The sequence below is a fragment of the Rousettus aegyptiacus genome, unplaced genomic scaffold (genome assembly GCF_014176215.1).
Source record: "Rousettus aegyptiacus isolate mRouAeg1 unplaced genomic scaffold, mRouAeg1.p scaffold_m13_p_1, whole genome shotgun sequence".
Lineage (NCBI taxonomy): Eukaryota > Metazoa > Chordata > Mammalia > Chiroptera > Pteropodidae > Rousettus > Rousettus aegyptiacus.
Window position 1 is genome coordinate 5,688,253 of NW_023416284.1, and position 12,119 is coordinate 5,700,371.

The window sequence follows — 12,119 nt, forward strand, 5'->3', positions numbered from 1 at the left end:
GGGAGTCCTGCCCCGCCCCATTTCACCAAGCTTTGTCCCCTTAGCAGGCGGATCACCGGTCGCCAGGCGCGGCTGCTGCCGACTAACGCCCTTCGGGAGTCACCGGGGAGGGGACTCTGGGAGCCGGCTTCGCCCACCCCGCACCCCCGCACACGCACCGGCTTCTGGGCCACCAGAGGGCGCCCCGGCGGCCCCGCAGCCGCTCGCTGCATCCCCACCCCCTCCAGCTCTGCGGGCGATTGGCCGGCCGCCTGGAGCTCTGAGCCCCGATTGGCCGCCGCCCGCGTCAGTCACGGGAGCCGCGATGACGCGCGGCGGCCGGGCTCGGGGCGGTGTCCCGCGCCGGCGGCTGCGGGCGGAGCTTCGCGAGGACCGACGCGGGGCAGTCAGACGGCGGCGGTCCTGGGAGGCGCCAGCGCCAGTCCGAGCCGTTCTCCGCCCGCCGCAGCCGCCGCCACCGGCGCATCGCCGCGCTCCAGCCTCCCGCGCTCCCGCCCTCCGCGGCCCTCCATGCGGGACCGCGCCGTTGCGTGATGGGGCTGCGAAGCGGCGCCCTGCGGCTCGCGGCGGCCGCTGCTCGCGCTGAGGAGCGTCGGTGCCCGGCCCTCCGCGTCCCCGCGCGCCGCGGCGCCTGCTGACCCGGCCCGCCCGCCCGCCGGCCCGCAGCGCGGCTGAGGTGAGGCTGGCGGCGGGGCGGCCGGCGGTTGGCGCTGCGGCCGCCGGGCGGGGGAGGGGCCCACCCTGGGGGAGGGGCGGCCGGGCCGGGGTCCGGGCGGGGTCCGAGCTGGGGGAGCGCTGGGCGGTGCCGGGGCGCCCAGCGCCGGGGCGCCCGCCGCTCCGGGCGCCGAGCAGAGTGGGGGGCGCCTCGCTCTCCGGAGTGGGGACCCTCCCTGGGCCAGCAGCGAGCGCTGGGCTTGGGTCCAGCGGCCTGCGGCGTGCCCCGCAGTGCCCCGCAGCCCGTTTCCCTCGGGCGGCCGGGCTCCGGCCGTGCCCCGCGGTCAGCAGGTCCGCCGCTGCCGGTGGGGCCCCGGGGCTCCCCGCGCGCCCTGCAGCGCTGTGGAGACCGCGCCGCTCGGGTCGAAGCCGCCCTTTCTTAGTCCCCCCATCCCCTCCACCGCGTCGTGGCTGGCATCGGGGCTCCGGCTCGGAGCGCGGCTCTGCCCTTTTGCAAACAAGCGAAGGCCGGGAAGGGCATCGGGCGGCGGGGGGAGGCCGGCGGCGCTGGGACCGGAGCGAGGCGCGCGGCGGGAAGGGAGGGGGCTCGCTGGACGCTGGCCAGCTGTGAGGGAGGCTGGCGTGGTCGCGGCGCTCGGCCGCCCAGGATCACTCTGGCAGCCATATTGGGAGGATGATCTGACAAATCCTTTAGGAGCCAAGTCTGGTTGCTGGAAGGCACCGAGTGGCACCCCTGGAAGCTTCGGGGGTGACCGGCCACGCCAAAGGCCAAGTTGTGGGGGTTGGGAGGCTGCTCGGGCAAGCGGGTCATTGTTCAGGCAGCACAAAACATTCCCGGCCCTCACACCAGAATTCAACTCCAGAATCACTTTTCCTCCTTGGTGAATTGCTAACGGAGCTTCCAAGGTAAAGTGCCTTCGAGATTGCATTCTTGCTGGGGCGAAATGCTGGGTTTCTGTGTTCTACGGCCAGTGCTGTGGACCTGATGATGCTTCCACGCACATAGGCGGATCTGAGGGTTGCGGAGGTCAGTTCAGCAGTATGGAGGCCTCAGTTGTATATTGCACGGGACGGACAGATTTTCGGAGTAGCCCAATATCCGGCGATTAAGTAAACTGGAATATTCTGACAGTTGAAGAGGCTCGCAGCAGTATTTCCGAGGACGTAGGTTGTCATCTTTGTGGAATCTCGAGGTAGCTGAAATTAGATTGTCAACAGATCCCTTACTCACATATCTCTTAGTGTTCTAGGCAGCTGTTCTGCCACGCTGAACATGTCGCTTTGTGTCATAGATGGGTCTGTATGAGCCTAATGAAAGTACGGTGATTGGATTTGAATAGCTCTTAAGAAGTGATGTGGTGGATATTTCGTTTAAAGACTCGCATTTTGTCAGCTTAGTCATAATAAAATCTTAGCTTGTGTTCTCTAAGAAGTGAGGCGATGCTTTCTAATTGGTATGGCTGTTGGATTATGAGGCAAGTGGAGTTGATAGTGTACAGTTCTAAGGGCAGAATATGAAGATGGCACACATGTCTTTTCCTGCATCCTAGGTGTGGGCAGGACCTGGAGAGTGGCTTGCCCGCCTTCTTTGTGTCCTTTGCTTTCATTCAAACTCCATTTCTTAATGGATAAATTCCTTTAACTTCTTAGGTTGAAAACTTAAAATGTTTTCAGATAAGATTTTCTAAGAGAAGTCAAACTTTATTTTTTTTGTTTTTATCATTAAGCTTTCCTTCTAAAACTTGGTTGAATCAAAAATGGCTTCAACATTTATATGAGAGAAATAGAGAACATCTGTTTTGAAATTCCATGCCTCATTTAAGAAATATTTCTAAGTTTAAAATTTTTACAGTTACTTTATTAGAAAAAAGATCAGAAGAACTGTGGTTAAATAGAATTTCAGCATTTGGTAAAATCAGACCTGATTGTAAATCTGATTTAGAGGCAAGACTTTATGAGTGTGCAGCCCTGCTCTGATGAATGTTTTTCCAAAATTTATCCAATTAAGTACAGCTTCTGAGGCTTAGAACAGACTGTTTCTCTTTTTCAAGAGCAGATATGAATATAGTTTTCATTTTTTCTCTCTTTCCCACTTTGAATTTGTGCAGGGAATAAATTCCCAAGAAGAGTGCCAACAGAGAGTCTGCACAGCCAAAGCTTTGGAGCCCACTTCCCTGCTGTAGTGTTGTCCTGGATACAAAGTAAAGGACAACAGTGGGGCCTTGCCTTTTTGTAACCCCTTCCCAGGCTCCTAATCACAGTAGGTCTTTTCCAGGAGTAAACATATCCCTTTGGTCTTGGAAACAGATGTGATGCAATTTCACAAGGCTCTGAAGTGAAAGGTGTAGCATATCTACTTGATGTAGGTCTCTTTGAAAGATGGCTTTGTTGGAACAGATACTGTTGAATTTCTGGAGTCTGTAAAAGAGTGTGAGTAAATATACATACTCTTACAACTTTTTTTTGTGCAGCTCGTGAGTATAGAAGATAAATGAAAAAAATTAATTGTGATAGGAAAAATCTGGAAAGAGTACTTATGAGTTGAACTTTTTGTTTAATGGCCCAGTGATTCATTTACGCTCACGTGTACGACAGTGACTAGTTAACTGAGAGTGCATATAGAGATTTAGTTCTTTACTCGCGAACTGTTTGTGAAGATACGGTAGGATGAGGTTAACGCCAGCTCTTTCGTTTTAATAACAGTTCAGTGTGCTGCTGCCCGTGCCATGGTGGTTTCGATGATTTTCAGTCAGAGCTTTTTTCCTTTTGAATTGCCATATAATGCTTATTATCTAATACTCAGCTGGTACTTTATGACTGTTTCGTGGTGGTTTGTATATACGTTTTAAGTCATAAGATTGTAAATTTTATGTCTTGATGGATTTTAAAATATTTTTAATATTTAATCAACGTCATTTATGCCAAAGCGTATCAATTCAACTACACGGCCCTTTACCATTGACCTATTTGATGACATTGATACTTAGTTGTCCCTTCCATCCGAATTTCTAATATCATCCTGGCAGGCAATGACTGTATAAACAAAAACAATAATGATAAAATAGTTTACTCATATTAAGCTCTTTCTACGTGCCAGATTCTTTTTTATTTATTTCTATATTTCTTTATATTTATTCACTACTTTAATCCATGTGACAACCATATAAAATAGATACTACTGTCCCCATTTTACAGATGAAGAAACTGAGGCAGAGGTTAGATGGCTTCCTCAGGTCACTAGAAGTAGTAGGTAACCACTATGCTGAACTTACTTTGTGACTACCCTTAACTTTAAAATTCCTCAACTTCAGCTCAAGCAAACATTGGCTTCATCCTGTTCCAGTAACTCGGGATTGTGGCCACGTCTAACATGTCATTACCTTCAGATCTGTCTAAAGATGTCAAGTCCGCCTGCAGATCTTAAACTCTGATAATTGACAGCTCTCATTTTTGTAGTGTCTTTCCGTGTGTTCTTCCCTCTGAAATCTGGGCTGTCAGCCTCTTCCACATTTTACTTCTTTGTCTTCCTTTCTACACTGTGGCTTCCGGGGCACATCGCTTCAGCTATTTTCTTACGAGCACTTGCAGTTTTTAATTATTCTTTATTGTGCTGTTAGGCCCACTATGCAGATGGTAGCCATGCGGCATTCCTCACTCGCGTGGTGGAGAAACCTCACACAGCGCCGGGGCTCAGTGCCACAGTTAATGTGTAGTCTTAGGTCTCCCCAGGTCTGTCTGTGGTGTCTGTCGGAGCAGTTCTGCTTAGTTCCCGCCCCCATTCTCCACGGCACAGTGGCTTGTCTAAAATCCCAACCACTTAGGCCTCCCCACTGTCCCATGCTTGGCACGAAACCTGACCTGCCGCCCGATAGGAAAGAAAAGGGCGTGGACTCCCTCAGCTTCCCTTCCCCTGACCAACTCCCTTTCTCACCCTGTCTCCTCAGTGCAGGAGGACAGGTTGCCCTTCTCGTCTTCGGCTGCTTTGCTTGGTCTGCGTTTGGGTGTCACTGCCTTCTAATCTTGGGGTTACTCCTCTTTTCTCCTTTCGCTGTTTCCCCCGCAGTTCCTTGCACACAGCTGGCCCAGTCCCACCTTCGGGCCGTTGCTCTGACTCTTCCCCTGAAACCTGCTGGGCTAACTCCTTCCCATCCGGCCAGTCTTCGCTTGAACCTCAGCGGGCCTACCCTGACCTCGTGCGTGCACCTGTGCGGCGCTCCACCCCACCCTGCTCTGATTCCCCGACCTGGCCGTGTTTCCCTCCCAACTACTGATTATCTCCTGACATTCTGAGTTATCATTCTGCTGTTTCCTCTCCCCTTACTAGAACGTGAGCTCCTCCACAGCATGGATGTTTACCTGTTTTGTTCATTGATTTATCTCAGTCTCCTGGAACTGCCTGTCATGTCGTAGGCTCCTAATAAATAGCTGGTGAATAAATACAGAAACACGCAAGTCTTCCCTGTTAAAAAAAAAAAGGGATGTGGGGGAGAAAATCCCTCTTTCGTTCCGGTTCACTCCTAGCTGTCTCTCTTCTGCCTCTCTCGGATTCTAGAAGCTGTGAGGATGCTTGCATTTCTGCTTTGTAATTCCTGCTCCCCACCCTACCGCAGACTAGCCGCAGTGACCCCCACTTCACTGACTGCTCTTGCCCAGCTGTCCAGCCCTTTGTTGGCGAATCCAGGGGGCACCGTTCACATCTTTGCAGTATTGAAAGTATTGCTCACTTCCTATTCCATTGAACTTCTGTCTGCTTCTGGTTTCAGCCTCCTGCTTTTCTGGCCACTCACAATGCTATTAAATTCATTCAACATGAATTTTCGTATAACTTCATTTGCATTAAAAGGCTTATTCACTCTATTTGTTTTTAGGAACTAGAATTTTGAATGCATAACCATATTTCCAATGTTAAATAGCAGAATAGGCTATTAACAGGGAAGTTTTATTTATTTATAATTTATACTTCTTACTACTTATAAAAAGGATTTGAGCAACTTACCACAAATACCATATATATACACAGTGAGGATGTTAAAATATTGGTAAGAAACAAAAATCAATGTAACAGGAAGAAAAAGTAAATATACAAATTGCAGTAATTTGTGTAATGTGGTTACTGTAATTTAGTTTTGAAATTTGGAAGTCAGAGTTAAAAGGGAAAGATAAATTATACAAATTTCACTCTGGTAAAAGAAAGCTTAGTGGTTTGTTGGTGGTTCTCTGTTTTCCAAACTGAGAATGCGACATTAAAATGTAATAACTAAAGTCTTTTCTGTGAAGGCTATGGCTAATATGGTTCAGGTATATTATTTTATGTAAAGGCATGTCTGACTATCCCAGCAGAAAACTCATTATTTAACCCTGGTGAGAGCCTGGAATATTTATATTCTACGTTGTCACCTAAATAAAAACAAACCTATTAAACTTTGGATACCAGTTTATCATGTGGGATGATTGACACATTGTTGACACATAGCAAAATCTGACCTGCATTCTTGCCCAGTTAGTCAGCTACCTCCTAGGCAGGTAGCTGCAAAGGTGTAGTCAGGGGCAGATTTCAGAAAGAACGTGACTCATACCTAACTTGAATTAATCTTTGATTGAAACCTGCCATTTCTGCACCATAGTTTGAGCTGAGTGCATCTTTGCCTGCAGTAGGCATTGTCCGCTTTGACAGTAGAAGAACTTCAGTGGAATATTGGCATTTGAGTGGCAGAGTTCAAAGCGGATCTGCCAAAATGAAATTATAGGATATAGCTTCAGATATTAGAATGAATGGACTCATTCTCTAGAGTTTAGTAATAACTATCCAAACTTTAAGAGAAGAGAAAAAAATCACCCTCATTTAGAATATTTTAAGCCACATGCCATAGGAGTTATTATTTCTCGATGTACCTCTTGGTTTATGAGGATAAAATCATGTCACCAGTGAAAAGGAGGATCCTTTATTTCTTAATTATAGGGGGAAGAGGACATGTGGCTACTAATAAATCCAAAAATCATACCAGGTTATTTTAGAAGGTGGTTAAATAGTTGGGGAACCTGACTGAGCTAGTTGAGCCCATTTGAGATTGAAAATCTGATTTGTCAGGAGACTCTTCCTGTGCAGTCTGATTCTTGGCATTGGGTTAGAAGGCAGAAAGGAGCCTTTCTAACATGTGATACGTTTTGAGCTTTCACAGCTTGGCTCATGGCTGATTTTTATCCATAGAGTCAAAGCCCAAGAATAGACAGGTAATTCATACACACACAAAAATAAATTCTTACTTTCTGGAGGCCGTTTTATCAGTAAGTATAGCCATGTCAGTGACACAGTATTGGGACCTAAAACCTGCTCGGGTAATTGATCCTCGTGGAAAGGATTAGACTGAGAGATACAGAATTTGTAAGGAGGAAATTTTCATACTTCTCTAAATGGACTCACTAGCTACAGATATTTACTTTTGGATACCCATTTATTCTTTAAGCTGTAATTCGTTTTTTAAAACGTAATTTAGTGGAAAAGATTGTATTTTAGACCGCTTGTCGATATTGTAAATTTGCTGCTGTCTGGCAAATTGTGTGAATATTGAATTTAAAAGACTAATTCTTGGTTAAATTTTCTTTTCAATTGTGACAAACATGTACTGAGTAAATTACAATACACGAGTTAAGTGAACTACTGAGTGCATCATAAGGCATAATGAAATAGGTATAAAAATGAGATATCAACACAACATTGTCAGGGATATTAAACATTGTCAGAAAAGGGAATATTAAAGAATGCATGAATTAATATTTCCTGCTTTGTGGTGATGTTTGACCTTGTCCTCAAAAGATATGGTCTTAGAGTAGGTTGAGGAGGGAGATTGGGCTTCCAAGAATTGCATGCAGTAAGAGGCTTCTTGGTGGAGAAGGCTTAAGTTTTGGGCAGTGAGAACAGACTGGGCAAGGAGTTTGGATTTTGGAGGCCCTTGAATGTCTAGGTTATGATCTGAGGCTGTGGAAACCAATTAAAGGTTTTTAAGCACATGAACTTTAAAACCTCTGTTTAAGGAATATAATCCTAGCTGTTTTGTACAGGAAGGGGATATTACAAAAACCAACCAACCAAAAAACAAGTATTTTGTTCTTGTTTATTCACTTTGCTGAAAGATCACTTTGAGAATTAGTTCTCTCCTAATGATATAGGGTACCTCTGATGAGAAGTGAGAATTGCACAGGATCAAAGTTAAACAATTGGGCAAACACTTAGAAAAATTAAAGTGAATTAGACCTAAGTGTTTTTATTTTCACTAAACGTTTATCCCTTTATTGTCAATGAATGCTTCTGGAATTTTTGCTCCATTCCGCTTTCCTGATGCTTCTAATTGTTTGTCATAAGGAAGGAAAACTGGTCAGAGGAACAGTCTAGAACTGAGGCTGTGTAAGTGATTTAGAGTATGCGTGGTTACCTCTCCTCTTTCTTCCTTTGGCTGTTCAAAACTTAGAAAATGCTATTAGAAGTATTGCTTTCTGATAACTCTTTAAAAATAGTCTGTAGTTATTGTTTCTCACTGGAATTTAAATTTGGTTTTTGATTTATTGGTACTTTTTTGAAAAGGATTAAGGAGTTTTGATGCTGTAGTGCTTTGATGGACGTCTCTTAACAAAAGAGACACTGGTAATAATAGGGACGTAACAAAGAAACACTTTCTACAGTCCACTTAACTGTCGTTTTTTATTACTGTTTAAAACTTTAACCCATTTGTGGAGATGGTTGCAGTTAAATCAGAAAAATATATATATTTAGGTTCTGGTTGTTTTGGGAAAGTAATTTTAAACTGTATAATATATATCACTTCCAAAAAAAGAATGACTGTTAGCTTTTTTAATTAGGAAGGAATTTGAGATTAATTTTATCCTTTTTTCCCATCTCTATTTTGGAACAATTTATTTTTTATCAATACCATTCAAATATCATTGTTGGCACACAGTAACTTGGAATGCAACTAAAATATTTTAACTACTATATTCAAGACCCTGTGATGTAGGGGATTAGAAACATGACTAAGATCTTGTTCTTGTCCTCAAGGAACTTAGAACCTACTGTAGAGGCAAGAAAAGTAACTTACTCTGCCCCAGGTAAGGTCAGTGAGTTTTGAGAAATAGTAAATGGAGAAGCATTTGCATTCAGTTTGGGAAGTGGGGAGAATCTCTGAAGGCTTTAGAGATATGTAGTGTATGAAAACTCAGGTCCTGGGAGAATAAATTGAATTTTGGGAACAGGAGGACAGGGCATTGCGGGTGGAGGGAACATTGGAACAAAGGCACGGGGAGAGAAAAACCTGACATGCTCTCAGGAAGCCCTCTCTCTGGTGAGTGGTTGTTATGGAATGGGGATGGAAGACAGTGTTTTGTGGGCTAGTAAAAATAGGTGGTGTATGTTGCGGAACGCATCGAATACCAGTGTGGGGAGTTCGGTCATTGCTTGGTAGATGATAGAGGAACTTGGCGGCTTTTTAATTGGACCTGATATGAACAGGACTCTGTTTCAGGAAGATGAGTCTGGCAATTTTGTGTAGCATGGCTGGAGTCAGTGAAAATGACAGTATTGTATAGTGTGGTTGGGCTGGAGGAAGAAGGAGTGCGATTAAGAAGGTTAACAGTCTTGGATGAGGAGTGTTGAAGTCCTAAAAGGAATAGTGGCAGTAGAAATGGAAAGAGATTTTATAGGTAGAAGCTATGTAATTTGGCAATTGATTAGATGAACGGAGGAAGCAAGCCTTTTGGCCTGTGGAGAATGGTGAGAACAAAAGAAATGGGTGGAAGAGCTGGCGGAATTTGGGGGAAGTGGCGATCCTTTGGCTTTGGCTGTGTTAGGCTGAGTGGAATGCTGGCAGCATAGCTGGGTAAAGTGAGTCCATTGACGAGGGTATGTATGGGGGACAGTAGATATTCCAGATGTTAGTGTTCTGGTTCCTAGTTGCAGATGCATATAGTACTTTGTATCTAAAACTACCAGCAAGTAAGTTTTGGCCTTTGTTGCCTTGTTTGTAAGTGGCATTGTTGTCTTGTTTGTCAGCAGCATTCAACACTTTGGTAGGCCATGGATAGAACACAAAGTTTTGTTTTTTAAATCTTCATATCTGTAATATTCAATAATTGTTGACATTTTGGCAAACTTGTTTTTTCTATCTTCCCCTAACAAATTCCTTAATATCTGTTATCCAGTCTATGTTCAGATTTTTCTCATTACCTAAAAAATGTCATTTTACAGATTTTTCTTGGTTAAAAAATGGCATTTGGTTGATAACTAACACAAGTCTCTTTGTTACGTGCCCCTTCCGTAATTATGCTGTTTAGTTGAGGAAACTGGGTGGCTTGACCTGTAGAATTTCCCATATTCTGGGTTGGCTGGTTACATCATTTAGGTATCTTTTAATGGTTTCTTTGCTCCCTTCGTGTCCTTTAAGCTGATGGATCTGAGGATTAGTTCTAATCAGCATCTTTTAAGGGGATGAGATACGAATACTTACTAGATGATGCTGTGTGTTCTTTATTGTAGCACATCAGGAGGCATAGACCATCTCCGTGTCCCAGTTTAGAAATGGCGAATTTGGTTCAGATGTTGTCAGCCTGATTCATATGCTATAATGTCCTGACATCAACCAGCCTCTCATCTAAGGCTTTTATAGCAGCTGTTGATCGTTGCAGAGAGGCTTTGTATCAGTAGGGTTGGAAAGTGGTGGTATTCTAATTCTGTCATTTCTAATGCATTTGTTAGCTAGAAGTTTCCTGTACAGAAGAACTTGGCCACATGGACTATTTGACTGTCCTGGGATATAGTTTCTACAGAATATACAGACTAGGCATGTGCTCGATTCCTTTATTTGCCAGTCTTCAGAATAAGGAGGTTTTTAAAAGTATCGTTATGAACTCATAAATTTATCTATTTGATATTTGTCAGTCTGTTTGCAGTAGGTATGTATTTTTATACTTTAATTGTCGCATCTTTGGCCTGTAGGAGCCCCTTTACGTTGGCACCTGTGTCTTTTCCCCATGACCTCATTCACCTTTGGTAGATTTCTTATTTGTGGTCACACTAACATGTTCTAAGATCATCTCAAAATTTCTTGTCCAAACTTGGAATTAATCATTTTTTGAAGGAGCGCAAGTTCCAAGAGATTTTTGAGAGAATAGGATTTTCACTTTGGGAAGCTATTAGAGAACAATACGAGGTAGAGTGCAGTCATGTGAGATGATAGCAGTGTTTTCACAATGTGTTTGGGGCTGTAAGTGCCACAGGAAATACCAGTGATTCCTGGAATGTTTGGGTAGTCATTTTGGAAGAGGTAAGGTGGAGCTAGGCTATCAAATAGAGGAGAAACTGGAAATTCATGTGCCCATCATGGGGAGAAATTGTTAGGTGGTGTGCAAGAACATGTGGGTAGCATAGTAAAGGAGCTTGGCCAGAATTCAGAGTACCCAAGCTTTGGTCTTGATCTTGTAAACACTGGGGAATGTAGAGAAGGTCTTGAGTTTGGAAGTAAAATTGAAAGTCATGCTTTGGGAAGGTTAACACTGTAGCAAGGTTAAGCAGTTGCAGAGTTCTTGGCCGCAGCAAATTTGCAACATAATCTTTGGGAAGCAAACAAACAAGCAAACAAACAAACTCATACCTGGGACCTGTCTCAAAACTGTTGAATACCAGAGGAGTTTAGGCTCACTTGCTGTCATTTCCTTTTTTTAAAATATATATATATATTTTTTTACAAAAGTAAATTTGTTGGGGTAACATTGGTTAATAACATGTAAATTCCAGGGGTACAGCTTTAAAATGCAACATCTGTGTAGTCCATTGTACACCACCCAAAGTCTAGTCTCCTTCTATCACCAGATACTTTTCAGAGGACCCACATATGATTCTGTTTTGTCCAACCTTGTTTAAGGACTATTAAAACTAAAAGCTCAAAGATCAGTTCTGTTATTCTAAGTATGGTAGGCATGAGGTAGTAAAAGCAAGGACATGGATTAGGATAATAGCAATGGGAATGAGAGGAAGAAAGGGATAGAAAATGCAAATTTGTTTTGAAAGTTGTTACATGGTATTTCATTAATAATGTTAACACTAATCAAAAGATTCAAAGAGAAGGAAACAAAAATGACGCCAAGGTTTATGGTGTGGGGCCAGACGTAAATAGGGGAGATTGGCAGAGATTGCTCATTTGGGGAAGAAGAGAATGGGGCATGTTGAGTGTTGAGACGATGGTTGCTGCGTATCAGAATGAACTCTGGGGGGTCGAAATGTGTTGTCTTGCCTTTTCTGAATGCTTCATTCGTTCTTACTTGGCAACTTACTGTACTCAACTAGTTACTATAGGTCATGCTGTATTGATTGGGAGGGTTAATAACACTAAGCTTTCATTTGATAAATATGATCACAATAAATATTTGATCTATTAAAAAAGAACCATCAGTTTAATGTA

At 44.0% G+C, this 12,119-nt stretch overlaps 1 protein-coding gene across 10 annotated transcripts in view; it reads left to right on the forward strand.

Moving 5' to 3' along the window:
• The first annotated feature begins 389 nt into the window (after positions 1-389).
• Positions 390-12,119, forward strand: part of KIF1B (kinesin family member 1B) — a 120,936-nt gene continuing 109,206 nt past the window's right edge. For 5 of the 10 annotated variants that reach the window (XM_036228517.1, XM_036228506.1, XM_036228514.1 and 2 more), the window contains exon 1: positions 657-676. The gene's annotated coding sequence lies outside the window, so the exon portion shown is untranslated. Of the gene's footprint in view, positions 677-865; positions 1,582-12,119 lie in introns of those variants that run through there. The other 5 variants (XM_036228492.1, XM_016163590.2, XM_036228497.1 and 2 more) reach the window with 3 other exon arrangements.